This window comes from Mercenaria mercenaria, chromosome 14, assembly GCF_021730395.1.
Source record: "Mercenaria mercenaria strain notata chromosome 14, MADL_Memer_1, whole genome shotgun sequence".
Taxonomy (NCBI): domain Eukaryota; kingdom Metazoa; phylum Mollusca; class Bivalvia; order Venerida; family Veneridae; genus Mercenaria; species Mercenaria mercenaria.
This window is the reverse complement of record NC_069374.1, coordinates 66,456,670-66,475,335: the sequence shown is the minus strand read 5'-3', so window position 1 is coordinate 66,475,335 and position 18,666 is coordinate 66,456,670.

Genomic DNA, 18,666 nt, shown 5'->3' with positions numbered 1-18,666 from the left:
TTGTTTCTTCTTTCCATACTAATAACACCTATTTTTGTATCATAAAATGCATCCTAAAGTCTCAACGCATAGAAGGTATTTTGCTGTAATCAGTTTACAACGCAACGATGCAAAACTGCCCTCAACAATGTTCTTACTACTCTCGCTTCTTCTTCTTCCCGTGTTTACTCACCTTTAGAACTCGCGGTCGTTTCACAGTTTTTTGTAGATTCCCGTGAATGTTAAGCAATCGCGTGTAACTTGTGGCGTTGTTTGTGTATTTAGGAATCATATTTTTTTATTGTCAGTATTCAGTTCGGTTTGTTTTTCATCTAATTTCTTCTCTCTCTTTCCTCGGAGAGTTAATATAAAAAAAGCTTGAATGAAAGCTTGTCACTAACTAAACCACTACGATCGTACTCATCCTACTCGAAATGTTGTCACTACTTAAAAAAATAACTCGAATGTAAAGTTTATTTTCCTTAAAAAAACCTGTGCTCTTGTTTCCCAATTTTTAAGTTAATATAGAAAATTAATTTTCTATTTTTTTTTAATGAGAGATAAAAAAATCGTTTAAAAACTTCATATGTGCTCTTTTTTTTTTGGCAAGTGTTGTTGATTTCTGGTTCGTTTTTCTTGGCCCTGGTTATGGATTTTAAAACATGTTTATAACTATAGAATATTATAATATTATTACATAAAGTTTATACTAAATAATATATAATAAAACTATAAAATGAACCGTTTCCAAAACAACAGAATGGTATTCAAAAATAGTACCGAATCGTAAAGGTCATCACATGACTATTATGAAAAACAATACATGTTAGGCGTTCATGTAATGTTTTATTCAAGTAGCGGACAAATACACAACAAACAAAAGACAACGTTTGTTTTTTGTGTATTAACGTCTGGCGAAGCCCTGGAAAACATGCCGCGGGGCTTCTTCTGTAGACGTAATATACAGAAAACTGATATTAATCCCTCTATTCCGCTAGATTGGGGGATGCAGTTTTTCAGACAAATGGTTTGGTATTCCCATGGAAAAAAAGTGTCACCCTCACCCCAGCACAAATGTCACCACCCTTCACATCACCGCTCTTCACCCCACCCCTCCCCCCCTGTCGTAGATTGTTCGATAATTGTATTTGAAAGAAATATCAGCCCATCAGCCTTTCCTACAGATAATACGGGCAGGCCCAGACATTATAATATAAATGCATTAAATCACATACTCACCCAACGGGCTACTGAAGATACTCTTCTACGCATTAAATACCTGGATTTCCTTTTTTTTTTTTTCACCTCATTGTGGATTATTATTCCCGGTATATATAGTTAAATAAAACTACTAATTTCTATTTTACGTTACGTATTACTTATTACGAATTATTACGGGCGTTCGTTTTTTAGATGTACATCTCTCATTTTATGAACAAATGATGATATACCCAATTTTATAATTAATGACAGATGGTAATGTTTTTTTACTAATTTTCCTCCCTTTGGTGATGGTGATGAACCCAAGGCAACATCTTACAGAATATAGATTTCACAGTTAGTTCGGTTTACCAGAGCGTGAAGTCATGTTGAAAATTTCAATGCACGTAATTCAAATATTACAATTAAGCTTCTTCAGCCGTTATTATAAATTACGTAAATAATTTACTGTATTTTACTATCAACAGATTTTGTTTCAAAAAATTTTATTCAAAAACGCATCTGCGAAAAGGTAAGTTAAAACCCATTCTTATTGGGATTTTGTCTACAAACTTTGCAAACTTTTCAAGATTTTGTGTCTTGGCAAATTTCCAAGTGTATTAAGTAAAGTTATAAAAAGTTTTATTAAAAGAGGTTATGACCCAATTGTTTGAGACACACCCCATGTGTAGTCTTGACAGATAAATTATAGGTACTTTTGGATTCGACAGTATAGCAGAAAAATAAAACTGTGTTGTCCCATGGCATTAAAATGTTTGTTTTACTTCTAAATATCTTATATTTGGATGAAATTGAGTAAGTTAAGGTTGATAACGAACACATTTATCCACAGTGAATATAACTAAAAAAGGTACAGGCTACAAAGTTAGTTTAGGCATGTCATGAACAAAAGTCTGCCTAGTTTGGAAGAAACGAGTTTTTTTAAATAGTTAAACGATAGTTAAAATTAAATGCTGTACAGCAAAACAACAATTACTTGAAGTCGCAACGGTATGAACAAAATGCATGGGATATCCACATCGAATATAAGGAGAACGGCAAGTGAACACATGACCAGCGTCCTGCAGCCATCATTGCTCGAGAAAGCAGTATTTCACTGTATTTGCAAATATTTAATGCCAGGTTTTATTCGTGTTTAAGGCCGCTTATTTCATTTACACCGCACAACTGTGTGTTCGAAATGTTTTGTATGCATAATTCCTTCTTTCGGGGAAGCTATTCCCTCGCTAGCAGGAGGCTTGTCGGATCTACTTATGTGCCCGCCCGTCTTCCTTTTTCATATGTCAATCATTTAATGCTTTACAAAACAAATAAGGCTTTTGAATAAATAGATATAACTATGCGGCAGCTACCTATCTGGTATATAACTAGCAGTTTTACACTTAGCATTCCAGATCGTTTTCCAATATACAGGTGTCGCTCCATGTTATGCAATTAAGTTCTCATGGTTGCTTAACCATAACTGTCAGGTGAAATCTTACTAGATATGTTACCATTCCGCCAATCTTTCTATTTAAAAAAATAACATATATGGCGATATTTTATATATGTCTTCATTTATTGTAAAACATGTAAAATAGACACTCCCTTAGCAGTGCGATGGTAGAATAGTCCTTTTCAGACGCATAACATATAGAATTTAATTCTTTAATTGGTTCATCATGTCCATATGACCAGACCAGTTGTATCTAAAGCTCTTTGCCAGAAGTATTGATGTAACTCAATAGGTTAGGAACGTTTATAAACGTATCATCGTCTGTTTTCAGTACGTATATAGTCCCGCCGCAATAATTTGCTATCCATTTAAATCCTATCATTGTTTTAAGATTCTGATTTTTATGCTTGTCTACTTCGAAGTCCTCCTTTAAAATGTTTATGTTCAAATCATTTTCTTGAGCAAAGAAGTGCTAAAAAGTTTGTGTTGCTTATATCTTATAAATATTGCACCTAGGATCATGAAACCATGTACAGTAACAGGAAGTGGGGTCACCTGTGTCCTATGGACACACCTCTATTTCTGCTTTCTTTTTCAAGAGCCAGATAAAAGATATGCATGATTCAGAAGGTCTCCATGGGCTTAAGAAGGAAATATTTTAATTCTGAAGACATCTCTAATTATTATATAGTATAACGAAACGTATTTTAAAAAAGGAAATCTCACGAAAATTGCAAACTTATGTTTTTACAAAAAAAAAAAAAAAAAAAAAAAAATACAAACGATTTTTTGTACATTTCATCTATATGGCTGGTATGAGAAACTCCAACATCAAACATTACAAAAATTGCAATTTTAATTACATGGATTAAATAAGCGTCTTATCCCGTAATTACGAGATTTTTACGAGATTTATAAAAAAATAACCGTAAGACGTAACTAATCTTTCCTCGTGACTTCCTATTTCGTTTTACGAGAAAATATTTCGTTATTACAAGAAAGTCGTATCCTAATAACGAAATTATTACAGCCAAATTTTCTCGTAATACCAAAACGTATAGTAAACCTTTAGAGAACTTGTTTTTACTTTGTAGTAGATAGGTGAAAATGCACAGTTCTGGGTAGGATTTCAATAAATGTTTGTTATGGCAAAAATTTTAGCCAATTTATCATGTACACTGCATGAGAAAGACAGGTCTGTAGCATTTGAAAAATAAAGGAAAGATATGTTTTTGTACATGGCGTTGCCATTAAAATCTACATTGTGGAAAATTTTATATTCGCGGAAATGTTATGAATGTTGCTATTTTCCCATAGACTCCCATTATGAAAAATTGCGTGAGGTCCAAAATTTTCAAATCAATCTAGCAAAAAATCAAGCACACGTCCCTATCCTTTTTATTTGCTGAATTTTCTAGGTATATTCTGAAGTTTTGGAAAATCAGAGTTTAATCAAATTCTACACTGTATAAAAAAAAATCGATCCAAACGTGCAGAACTACCTTAAAGTGCTTTTATCTGAAAACAACACTTTAATCGTAATCACCACGCTATTTTATTTTCTGACTTAAGTCATTTCTTACATATCTTAAGTTTTAGCTGTTTTATGACTAGAACTTAAGTTTTTACTTAGACTTAAGCTGAAATCACCACAGATTTAAGTAAAATCTTAAACTTAAGTCAAAACTTATACTTAAGATGCTTTATGAATACGGCCCCTGGTGTATGTCTGTGGTGCTTTTCTAGGGTAATTTAGTGGTATAAAAAGAGGGTTTTACTATTTTCTAACAGTTGAAGATTTAAACTAACTTTCTGTAACTGTTTTGGCCTATTATTTGATTTTATTTTTCTGATAATTTTGTCGGTCGATTTTGGTCAAACCTTCAGAATTTTTATTGCAGCTATTATTTCTGTAAAACGTTGCAGTTTATATTTCGACTCTTTTGAATTTTGTAGGTTGACGTTCTCACACCTCTCAACGCACAAGGTATTTGCTATACATGTCCATTACCTGCTAACTGTCCATTTTTAAGGTATCCATTATTTTAAGAATTGACAGTTACAGGTTAATAATGGATAGTTATAGTAAAATAATCGTGTGTATTATTAAATACACTGCTTGTTGGTGACAGGATACGGGATATACGCTGTCGAGGAGATCCAAATCAGGCGGGAGCGAAGCTCGAGCCTGATATGGATTTTCGAGACAGCGTATATCCCGTATCCTGTCACCAACAAGCAGTGTAACGATTTTATCTTGCCGACTACCCTTTACTTACATGCTATAATCTAATATTTTATAAATTAACAAAACGGCAGCCATTTTTTAAATCAAAATTCATATCTGAAATGTACTAGCAGGATATGGAATATATCCTGTCCACGTGACGTCTATTGACCGATAGAAATGCAAGAAACTTGTAGGAGGCAAGATATAGAGCGGTATCGGTACAATAACCTATATAATGGACAAAACTAACAAAAGATCACATCACAACCGTGTTTAAGTACAAATATGTAATATGACACTGTTGAAAAAAAGACTGTTATGTTTGTTCGGAACTGATATCACCAAAAGTATTTTTGCAATGAATACGAGATACCACCTATCGTATTAGCTTCAAATCCAATTATCGCCCACAATGTACTATAGAGATTTTCTATTTCATATCCTAGTTCTAATCTGTTACCAGTGCTACATCAAAGTATATTGTCAGCAATCTTTCACCATCAGTTTTTAACGTTATTGATTTATGATTTTCATAAGATATGTGACATATTGTGATATCATATGTAACAGATAAAAATGACTCCATCGATTCAAGTCGAAACGTCAATGAAACATCTGGCGACATAACAGCAGGACTATAAAATTGCAACAAAAACTATCACTAACCGACTTAACAGCGTTTTTGTCAACTTTTAGTAAGGTTATGAACAACTTGGAGTCATGAAGGGTAGATATGTTGGAGAAAATATTGTGTGCCTTGTTTTGAAATTATAGAATACCTCGATATACAAAATATTCCTGTTCTTTCTTTTGGACAGTCATTTATAAAATTGATAGAACTCTTTTATAGAGATATCACCAATCTAAGTATTAATGTTTATATATGAGAAAGTGTCCAAACTGACAGCGTTGTCCTCTTTCCATGCTATTTGCATGGAATTAATATGAAATAAGGCACTGCCTCAACAGGAATCGATCCGACTTCAACCCATCCCATAATATTTGAACTGTCTAATGACGGCACGGACCGAAGAACACATTTTACAAGTCGACAGTGAATATCTCATCCGGTATATCGCATGTTACCGTAGAGGGATCGATCCCGATTTTCGTCGCTTCCAGGATCGATTCCCTATCAATTTAAAGGTAGATTTTGGAATAAAAGCAACACTGCCCATATTTGTACTGATGTGCAAGACATTGCATTTCGGACAAGTTATGTGGACGTTTATTATGTACAAGGATAAGCGTATTCTTCCAAAAAATCCGAAGTCAGACGCTTTGTGCACGTGCTAGAAGTACACATTTTTCAATTTGATAATATGTATCTCATTCAGTATATCGCACGTTACCGTAGAGGGATCGATCCCGATTTTCGTCGCGAAGGATAACACATTAAAGGAGTTAATATGGAAAATACTGGAATAAAACAAGCACTCTCTGCAGATGATGCGACATATATCTAAAATGGTAATAAAACGTTTGTGAGATTAATAGAAGTTATAACTAGTTTTGGCAATATTTCGGGACTAAATCTAGATATAACAAAAACAATTATAGTACTTAGAGCAGGATCATTAAGAAAAACTCAGATGTGAAGTACGCAAGGAAGAAAAAAATCATTTGGACATCAAAAAAAGCACAAACACAATATAAGTTAAATATAAGTTAAACTGTGTTACATGAATTCAAAAAGTGCTTAACCTTTAGCCTGCTGGCGGCATGTGATTTTGCCTTTGCGACTAGTGCAGACCAAGATCAGCCTGCACATCCATGCATACTGATAATGGTCTGCACTGTTTGCTATCCAGTTAGTAAATGTTCAGTGAACACCCCTTCGAATAATAAGTGGTACTGCCCAAATTTAATGACCAGTCCATTTTAGAAATTTAGCAGGGTAAAGGTTAAAACAATAGCAGCACCATATACTTATTCTTTTAGGTTCAGTTACTGTAGTATAAACGGTTAGTCGGCCCAAACTCGTACATCCTTTTACACCCCTGCCGAACCCATCGGACAATATTATAACAGATATAATTTAATTCGAGGATTTTTAGATAATATATCTGAAAAAGACGATACTTAAGGTTTCTCTAAAGTTCTAAACTGTTTTATACAAATACCCTTGAAAAGTTTGGTGCTCAATTAATTTTTGAATGTAACTTAAATAAAAAAGACATAGAACTTATCTGCAATAAAAATAATTATGTATATTTATAGGATGTTCTAAGTGCGTTTTAAGATAAGTCTGAAATACAAAAAAAAGAAGATATAGCAATGTTTGGGGGATGTGCTTCAGCTCAAATAACACAAGTTTATTGATCATAGTTCATCATGTTGTTCAGTTTTAGTATTATCTTGTTTTCAGAGATGTCTGTTTCAGCATAGATTAATTTAAGCAAATTTGCTAAAATACCTAATGTAGAAAAATTATTTACCTTCACAGTAATAAAATACTATTCTAAAAAAACACTGAGGGACATTAAGACCAGATCAAAGCTGTCTGATCTTTATTTTTCTAAATAATTGATGTAACAAAACAAGTTATTGAAATTGTAACGCAGCATGTGTAAAGTATGTTACATACTGATTCCTTCTTCAAAAAGGTGTTCAAACTTCATTTCCAAACAATATAGCTCACATAATTGTTATTTCATTGATAACATTTAATTATATTATTTTATTAATTTTAGTGGTATCTTGTTTCCTGAGATGTTGGTTGTGCTTATGGTTAATATAATGAAAATTAGTTAAACATACCTATTTTGGAGTAAAAAACGTTACCATCAGTATTACAAAATACTTTTAAAAAAAAACACTGATAGACTTTCAGAACAGATCAAAACTGTTTGGTACATTTAAATTGATTTGAAACTTAAAAAACTTAAAAAATATTATTTTCTAATAAAATTTTGTAATTTGTAACATTCTCATTAATATTCATGAATATGTAAATTAGTTAATTAACATAAAAATGCTGTTTTTTAAAGTCTAACGTCTTAGCTCCATTTTGATAACATTGTTATTGTTTTATCACCAAAACTGATAAAGATATGACTGATGATCACCTATTTGGTCGTATTTTTCAAAAATGAACGGTTGCCATGGAAACAGTGAAATCTGATATAGTTCAAAATCAGTATTTGCCAAACGCTCCATTGTCTATAAGATTCTTTAACACATGTATTTTAAAGTCAAAATCAGTAATGCCACCAGCTGCAAAACAGTATATTTCATTCTGCTTTCACAATAAAATCGTATTAACATAATTTTTGTTATATACTATTACTTCATAAAATTTGAATTGTATTCAGTCAATATATAGATATTTTTATCTGCTAATAATTCAGCCATTGGTGAAACCTAGCTAAATGTTAGTATAAGTGCACTTTCTTTTGACAAATGTAACGAAATGTAACCAAAATTACCCACCTGGTGAAAACCTGCCCCGTATTTTCGCTAAATGACTGACCTAAAGCTGGTGTACACTTTTAGCACAGGATACACGTATGATAATCGAAGTGCAAAAAATGTCTTCTTTAATATTTTCTTTATTCGCGAATTGGAACTAAAGCTACATTGTTGAATGAACGTTGTTACTTTGACTTATTACACATTAGACTAGTTTGTCTTAAGACAATGCCTTTTCCAAGGAGATTTTATTTAATTCAAGCATTAATTAATTTTTCACAAAACATTATCAATAGTGGCAGTCTGGATCTGTATGCAATAACCATAAATAACCAACTGAGTATGAATGGCTATAAAAAATACAAAAATACATGTACTTACTTTATCAATTCTAGTAAAGGTACCAAGGCCATAATATGAAACTGTTTCAGGCTTGCTTGAAGACTTTTGACGTTGTCAATCCCTCTCTTTATCAACAAAAGTTTTTTTCAGTTTGGAGAATAACGTTTTTCGACAGTTATGTGTATGCTTTTGAATACTACCTTCGCATCCCTAATCGCACGCTTGTTTTAATATTGTTATGTACTTGTCATCAGCACTTCACACTATCGACAAATAAAACGTAGATAAGCCTTAGTATGGTCATATAGTTGCTGATACAGTGTAACCTCTGTAGAGCAACATCCTTTGGGAGATACAAATATTGAATGTTATGTAGAGGTTATTGTTCTGGAGAGGTACATTTGATGGTATATAGTATTTATTGTATATACAGCTTAGGGAAATGTTTACGGTATAGCTATAGATAGACTTTTGCTTAAGGGAAGGCCGCTCTGTAGATGGTGTACTGTGTATATCCTGGAGATCTTCAGTTAAATAAGGCTAACAAGCTTAGCTTTGTAAAACAGCTAGTATGTGGCCCGTTGTCCATTTAAATAATAATTTTAACATATCTTAAACTTAAGGAAAGTTTGTTCAAAAGCAATTCTATGATACGAGGGTTTGCTTGATTTTACCAGAATATTTATCGACACTCCTCGTTTGCAACATGTCAAACAGTTGCTCCTCTTTTACATGTATACTCAACACAAACAAAGTATATCATATTCTATATCTGAAATAAAATTACCATTTTTACGCTAATTAATTGAACGTAAAACTTCCAATTTAGACATAGGTCTCCACATCTCATTCATGCAAGATTACGTGTTTGAGAGACTAAACCTTTTCTATACACATACTCCTTTGCATACTGAAGGAACAACTGGTAATATTTTCATATCCTTGGCACATAACCGGACCTTCCGCACCAGTGCTTGATTTTACCAGAATATTTATCGGCACTCCTCGTTTGCAACATGTCAAACAGTTGCTCCCCTTTTACATGTATACTCAACACAAACATAGTATATCAGATTCTATATCTGAAATAAAATTACCATTTTTACGCTAATTAGTTTAACGTAAAACTTCCAATTTAGACATAGGTCTCCACATCTCATTCATGCAAGATTACAAGTTTGAGAGACCAAACCTTTTCTATATACATACTCCTTAGCATACTGAAGGAACATATGGTAATATTTTCATATCCTTGGCACATAACCGGACCTTCCGCACCAGAGGCGGACGCTCTTCCATTAGACAAAAGTGGATTTGCCATGATAGCTCAGTGTGTGAGCGTTCGCGAGCTCCAGAGTTTGAGACTCAGCGGGGAGAGAGAAAGAGAGACAAAGAGACACAGACAGAGAGGTCAGTTAGGCAGAGTAGCTGGTCCCGCGAGGATACCTTGTTCCTGAAAGATAGCTCATCAGATGACGATAAAGCATTACAGCTGGTCCAACAGAGATAATTTAGTATTGTGAGAGTGTCTTCAGCGTTTCATTTATGTCGAGTTGAGCGACCTGTGTAGAGTTTCGATTTGTTTTTTCTATTCTATTTTCGCAGCCGCGTTGTTTGTGCCGTGTGGCGACCGTAAAAGGCCCTGTACATTCAGTCAGGGCTGTTATATTTAGATCTTGTCAGATCGTTCAGTTCGACTTTTATGTAGTGCTATTGGTACTCTTTAGTTTCTCAGCTTGATAATTTAGGCCTAGGTGTCTTTCATAGCTTGGGTATTGTATAATCACCCCCTGGGTATGATGTCTGCTTTTTAAATTTGTCCTTTGGCAGTTCCTGTAATATGCAAGCTCCATCACCTCATATCCCATTTACCAGTTGTTTTTAGTTATGCCAATTGTTTTCTCGTTTAGAGGAAACCCACAATTTTAACTGGGTACCATATGCCACTTTTCATGGAATTACACGCTAGTGTATCATTATAGGTACCATGGCACCGCCGTATCTGTTAATGTCTCTTAATTGTTTTTAGTACTTGCAGCATGTGTAAATGTTGAGTTCTGCTCAACCGAGGACTAGAGGGCGTGAACTGTAGCATCCATTTCCACTACCGTCCACGAACAGGCTCTTTCAAACCGAGCCTGAAGCATTTTCGTTTGTGTCGTTTTGAGCAGTGGAGTTTCCACATTTTTATTTTCATATTACAATCAAAGACAGATACATGTACAGGTAATGCAAAGAATTTATTCCTTGGCGGGAACCTTTTAAGCAAGTTTCTTTCCACCACAGCCGAGACTTTCTGAACTTATCGTAGATTTTCATATAAAAATCTTATCGCAGTTTCGTCCAGTTGATATAATTTAGTTACCATCATTGCTTGTGTGTTTCGATTTACGTTTGTACGAAAATGTAAGACAGGGAAATGACATTAGTTTTGATAATGTAATTTTTCTACTGGAAATCTACTCCGTGTTTTCTGGTGTTTATATTCTTTCCCTAATAAAACTTTCCCAAGGCCTATAGTCATACTTCATAGTATTTCTTTTATCGAATGGCTTCCTTAACATGGCTGCTTTTTCATGAACTTCGTAAATTGTTTCTCAATTCTATAACCGTTATTCGGAATGATTGAATTTAAAAGTATTACGAAGTCTTTAATGGAGGATGCATTTTAGAAAATGTATGTCTTATATGTTTCAGCAAAAGCCTAGTCGTGTCAAGTTAAGAAATGATTCAAGAAAATGTAATCTCATTACGAAATTACTTTCCCGTAATAATGCGAATATACATCGTATAATAACAAAAGAAACGAAATAACAGAAAAAAAACAAAGATCTCATAATTACGAAATAATAACAAACGAAAAAAAAAAAGAATACATGTATTTTTTACAAAGAAAAAGCTCTAAAGTACGAAAACAAACGTCTCGCTATTGTATATTCAAGTAAAATTACAGCACGTTTTACGTATCCTACTGTTTCTTGCTGGGCATATTGCCCTTTCACTATGCATGCCAAAACATAAGGACTGAGAAAAACAATACAGATATGTCTCTAGAATCCCCATGATTAATATGTTTGAAGTCATTAATTAAACTGTTCATGATTTAACAACCAACAATTCTTTAGTATAATTAGGATCACCCAATTCTTTGTTAAAACACTTTTGCTGTAAATTATTTATTTCATGTCTCTTTTTATAGATATTATATAATATACGGTAGTGCTATGTTTTGGTGTCGCTATATTTGTTAAGTCATGTGCCACTATTCTATAGTTCATTTTCTCCCGAGTATTTAATGTTGCCCTGAAATGAAGTAAAACACCAGTTAGCTCTGTTTTACCGGTAATGTTATGATATGCAATCGTGTTTTGAAAAATCGACGTACACCTAATTTCTGATCTCTTTTCACTTTGGAATATTGATTTGATCGTTTTAAGTGATGACTGTCATTCATTTATTACCATGTCCGTTACAGGTGGCTGTGGAAGTTATTCTCTGACATTTGTTACAAACAATGAAGTGACTACATTTCAAAGAGGGATTTGTGCTGTGTTTTCCAAGTTATCTGGCACAATGGGACAAAACATGACACATGTCAATGTTATGTCACATGTGTTGTTTTAATCAACAACTCAACATTTTAACAATGTGACGGTAAGTGTCACTTGAAGAATTGTTTCATAGTATGAATAGTATAACATAACATGACATAAAGTATCTTTTATAAGTCTTAAGCATATAACTGCTCACCGACTTATACATACAATATTAAACATATTTGGCATACGAGAGATTTGAATTACTCAGCAATAGTATATTTATAACATGAAATATAGATAAGAAATCAGGAAACAAAACAGAAAACAAGAAAAGCGTATACACACACGGCGAGAATAGAAAAACTTGTTAAAAAAGTATATACAGCGTTTACAAATCGTATATTTATCAAGTTAAGTCTCTGAAAAAGTTAACTGTCTCAGCTTGAATGCGTTAATGATATACACTGCTAATTTAATAAGTACGTTTTTATTTTGTCGAATTTAAAAGTTGATATACACTTGATATTTACGATTGTAGTTACTTATATATTTTTCCTTATATCTGTATATAACTTGCATTTCATAACGGAATGAAATTCATCCTCAATGTCATTCATAGCACACAGAAGACATTTGCGTTGTTCTCTTGGGACTACATTTTTATTATATCTTGCCTTTTCTTTCATTAAGCCATGTGATCCCATACGTATTTTTGCAAAATTTTGAAGTATTTACTAGTCTATTTCCCATTCAAAATTGACAGGAAGTAAGAATTATTCAGTATTTTTTAAAATTAAACAACGGAAGGGACAACTGTACGTTAAACTCGATATTTGACAAATTGATAAGATTACCAGAAAATGGCATCAACAACAGTTACTGGCTATTGCATGTAAACACGTTATTTAGTGTGAGAGAATTTGGAGAAATCTGGACTTTCCCATCGTCAGTAAGTATTGAAAGTTTCACATCTGTTCTAAAGTAGAGATTTAAGGATGTGTACATAATAGACTGGCGTACACCTGTTTAAGGGAATCAAACAACTTTTGACATACCAGAGTATCTGATTCTAGTGAATACTTTAAAAATAGACTTGTTATTGCAAAAATACCATCTACCATCAGTAGATGAGTGATTGTCAAATCTTTCAAGGGGTTGCTGGTTTAGTAAAATTGACCTGTTAGCAAGTTTTAGAAAGATTCCACTTGCAGAAAAGTCACGCCCACTATGAACCTTTATAACTCCGTTTGGAAGGTATTGCTTTAACATGATCCCTATGGGTATTAATTCAGCGCCCGAATATTTGCAAAAGAAACTGTCAGAGCTGCTCAGACCTACTGTGGAGTCACATGTCACAGATGGACGACTGTCTCATCTCAGGTACCACTAAAAGTTAGTACAATACCAGATTGTTTCAAATGTTAGAGATATTGCAAAATGCAGGCATTATACTGAACAAGGCAAATTTGAGTTTTGTAAGCAATCAGTCATCTTTTTAGGGCATGTAATTGGCCAGGGTAAAATTGAGGCCGATCCCAGCAAGGTCCTTGCCGGAGCCACAAAATGTATCTGATGTAGGCAGATTTCTGTGTCTCGTAAGTCAGCTAGAAAAAAATTCTCACCAAACTTAGCAGAATACTCACAACCTGTCAGGGAAATACTTAAGGCTAAATATCCATGGGTATGGGAGTCTCCTCAGAAAATTGTCTTCCAGCGCATCAAAACAGAACTAAATTCCCTACAGATGTAAGTTCAGTATGACCCAGATTTAGAAACGCACATGTCAGCGAAAAGTTCATCATTTAGGTTAGGCGGTATAGTTAGGCTAAGGCACGGTCAATTATGAGAGCCGGTAGCTTATGACTCAAGGTCACTGTCTGATACTGAGCGTAGGTATGCTCTGATTCAGAAAGAGGATTAAGCCTTAACATGGATATGCCTGATATTCGCAAACTTACTAAGAGGGATGAAATTCCAAATAGAAACAGACCACAAACCTTTGATTCTCTTATTTGTTACGAAGGATTTGTCAGAGGTACCTCCAAGAATTCAAATATTTCGCATCAGACTTATGAGGTTTGATAACACAATTTCTCACACTGCAGGTAAAGATCTTATAATAGCAGACTGTCTGTCAAGAGCACCAATTAGCAGTCAATCCCAACAAGATTAAGCTTTATTCCTAGAGAGTAATGCCTTTGTAAATCAGGTAATGACCGACTGGAACAAATTTAATCAGCCTACTCTGAGGATGAAATTTGTAAGAACCTTTTTATCTACTGTTCTGATTAATGGCCAGAGAAATCTGCACTTTCTGATAAATTGCTGACATTCTGGCAGTACAGGGGTGAAGTGAAGTCACGGACAAAAAGGATCTCTTACTCAATAATTCAAGGTTAATTGTCCCAGAATGTCTGCAGAATGAGATCTTAGAGAAATTTCATGAAAATCACCAGGGTAATGTGAAATGCCGCGATAAAGCAAAGATGTCAGTTTGGTGGCCTGGGTAACCAAAACAATTAGAATCTTTGGGAAAGTCCTATCGAACATGCATAGAGCAATCAGCAGATCAGGCTGAGGCCATGAAGTCTATGGAATTTCCCAGTCGTCCTTCGCAAAGCCTTGCTACGGATTTGTTTGAGCTAAAAGGCCGACGTATTTGCTGTACATTATTTATGTAATGACATACAAAAAATAAGTTTAAACTAAACATTTTTATAAATTGTTGTACATTGAGATATCCAAAGTTACAAGTTTAGAGTCAAATGCTGTCATAATGCACATGAAATATATATTTGCGCGACATGGATTTCCAGAGTACGCACACTGACGGCGGCAGTCAATATAATTCTTCTGCATTTCGTGACTTCATGGCGAAATATGGTTTCACGCATATAAAGAGTAGCCCAAGCAAACGGAACTGCAAACGGAGCAGTCAGAACAATTAAAGCAAATGCTTAGAAAGGCAGACGATCCATATTTAGCTCAATTAGCCGAATGGACAACGCCTCTTTTTTATAAATTTTTGCCTTCAGAACTCCCGTTTGGTGGAAAATTACAAAATACTGTGTGCATCAATCCAAATAAGTTACGGCCTAAATGGCCAAACATAGAAAAGGTCTCTTGAACGGAAAACACGCTTTAACAAAAACAAGTTAAAAGTCAAATTTATGAGGGGGAATTGTATGGGTATAAGATAAAGAGCAATACGGCAGTAGATTCGGAAGATAAAAATCTACTGTCTTTTCATGAAGAAACTGACAATGGTATTCTTAGAAGAAATCCAAAATTCTTAAGGTCATTTTCTAGGTCATCGGTAGTACAATATCAAACAGATTGCAAGACCAAACCGGATTGCCTCCATACACCAATAAACAAAAATGAATGAATCTTCAGTGAACTGTGAACAGGAAATAATTGACCTGTCTGACAAACAAGAGCAAGAAATTTCAAAGGAACATTATATAAAAAGATCAGTTCGAATTTCTAAAACTCCAGACAGACAAAATTTATGACAGTTCAACATTCTTCTCTAATAAGATAAAAACTGTGGTAATTATTGCAAATAGCTCAGGAGAACGAGTTAATTAAACGATAAAGTGTAATGAACCATTATCCACTTGAAAAGGAGATTTAGTATCAGCACAGTAAAGACTGGGTTATAAATAGAGCATGCTACCTGTATGATAAGCCCTTAGATATATGGGTCACTCACTCACTCTAGTCTTGGCTACGGCATCTCTGTAGTTCAGTCAATTTGTTTTGCAAAGGGAGAACACAACTGACATTTTTTTGTCCAACATTATGTGCATAACTGGTTCCTCGGGCTTTCATAAAACATTATTACAAAGGCAGCCACCATTTCAAATAAGACTCCTTCCGCTTCTTGTCTCAAACAGTGTTTTAGCTTTAAGATATTAAATGAATACCTGTATTAATGAATGTCTATCTAATAACAGGGTCGAGTTCACTGTTTTCAAGACATTAAATAAGAAATATTAAACTTAAGGTTATCGGCGTGCTTCATGTCAATGGACTGGTCTTCGTCCATATAAGCGGCGTATGTAATTAGAACACTGATTTTAGTTGAGCCGCTATTATTAGTAGTAGTACCGTACCTGGCCCACGAAGTAGTGCTAAATGCGGGTTATCACAAACATGAATTCTGACAGGAAACTTCATACAACTGATCTGCAGTAAACATAATCTGAAAAGTAGATCCCTAGGAAGCAATGGGATTAGTGAGAATTGCAGTCTCGGTTTTATTGAGTCTGTTCATGAGCAGTAAAGGAAAATGCAACACTGCCCACGCCCCCTAGCACCGGCTTAAGCAGTATTCAATCTTCAAATCTAAAATAGAAATCAATGATCCCGAAAGACCAGAAAATATAACATCACTGAGAGGAAGTCGGGGCGACATTTTACGGCCACCACACAGCATTTAACACCCGCTGTTGTGAAGTAAATACATATTACATATTTACTTTACATACACTTAAAATACACAGTAAAAATGAACTTGTACCTAGCTTTTCCTTAATTCTAGAAATTACTTTAAAAACAACAGAATCAACGTTTGAAATAAACGTGTCTAGATGAATGTATTAGACCTGTCGATAACCTATGAAAGCACATTTTTGCACATCTGATACGTATCTGTGACATATGTTTTAGCCTTATTATCGGCGTTTTAATTATTGATCTACTACAATATACAGTATGCAATTTATATACTTAATGAAACTCATTTTCCCTGCATTATAAGATAATTATATTCATCAGAGAACACAGCTATCGGAAAGAATAGGTCATATTTTGACAAACCACGGTTGCCATCATGAATATTTACAGTTACCAATTAATGGTGGAAGAATGTGAAATAATGCTGCTGCATTAAACTTCCATTTATATGCCTAGAAATAACAAAGCTGACAGTTCTGGCTACTTGATTATTTTTCTGCTGTGAACAAAAAATTTAAATTATAAATTTCAATATAATGACAGTATAAGTAATATCACAGACAGAAAGTGTCACACTTATCATTAAAGCACAGATATACTAGTAATTTCACATTATGATACTTAAACACAGTGATGGCACAGGAACTCATCATGCCTCCTCAAATACTTTACATTACAGCTATTTGAGGTATGTCCAGTGACCACTTATCAGTTATCACGCTGTCCCCACTCGACAAGTGCCAGTGTGTACTTAAGGTTCATGGGCTCTGGCGTGAACTTCCAACGAACACAACACATATCCTTTTCAGCGACCTCCTCATAGTCATATGATAGTCGTCCTCTAAATCTTAACTGTAATTGCCACGAGATGGACCAGGCAATGGTGACAATGGCTCTTTCTGGACTCGCTGAGTTCCTGCGCATGAAAGCCTGGCACTTAATGTGGTAGATGTTCTTTAATGGTCCAAGGCAACAAATATCAAGGGGATGTACAACATGTGACGTGTGATGTGATAACAAAGAACACTACATTGTTTACCTCTCTGCATGCAGGTGGTGTCAGGTTAACATGGGACCTTTGTCCATCAAAAAGAAACATAACAGGATGGTCCTTCGTTGAAACATGCTTCCGGAGGTGCTGTCCGAAGTATTCTATAAATACAACCGAGTTAGACCATCCATCTACTCTCTTTCACAGTAACAGCTGATCCTGGACAAGGACAAGCCCCTGTCAAAAGGCACTGATTCCGTTTTATCCCCGGGATGGCGTAGTATGGTTGTAGTCTGCTGTCTGCTGCACTTCCACATGCTATGACTGTCACTGTTTCCCGCTGTTTGAGGATATGGCCGGTGGTGTTGTTCCCTTCATACATAAATACATATATTTAACATAGCGGGCTTTGTGTCTGTTAGTAAATCTGTTCATCAGCATTCCAGATAAACTCTGGGTCATTCTCAAAGTTGTGGTTCTTTAACACTTTCGCCAGTTCACAGAAATACCTGCTCCTGGTCTCCTCAGAGGTATACTTTGCTCCAAGCACAGACAATCTCTGGGATTTGGCTAAAGTCACGTCCGAGTTCCGTTATTTGAATTCTGTATACCGTACTTCTGCAAACGCTGGACCACCCTGTTTCTTCTTTCCAGATCTAATCACATGCCAGGCCTTGAAAATTCAGCAGGGATATAGCCATACCCTGTGCTTGTCATATAGCTGATATAGTCAACTAGTTTCCGCTCCTCTTGTGCAGTAAATGTTGGTGGTGGACTACAGCTGGGTAGATTTTCTTTCTCTCCTGTCACTGGCTAGTGCCCAAAGGCTATATCACATAGAGTGGACTCTTGTATACCATATAAACTGGCTACATTGTTCACAGATATCCCAGAAGAGACTACATTATTGTATGTCCATGCAGTCGATTTTTCTTGGTAGCCTTGCCAATGGTTGGTAAGTAATAAAATAAACAAATATAAAACATTCCAGATGCACATAATATTAAATGTATTCTTGTTTCTCGGTATTTAACAGTGACAAGTCAGAAGTATAGTC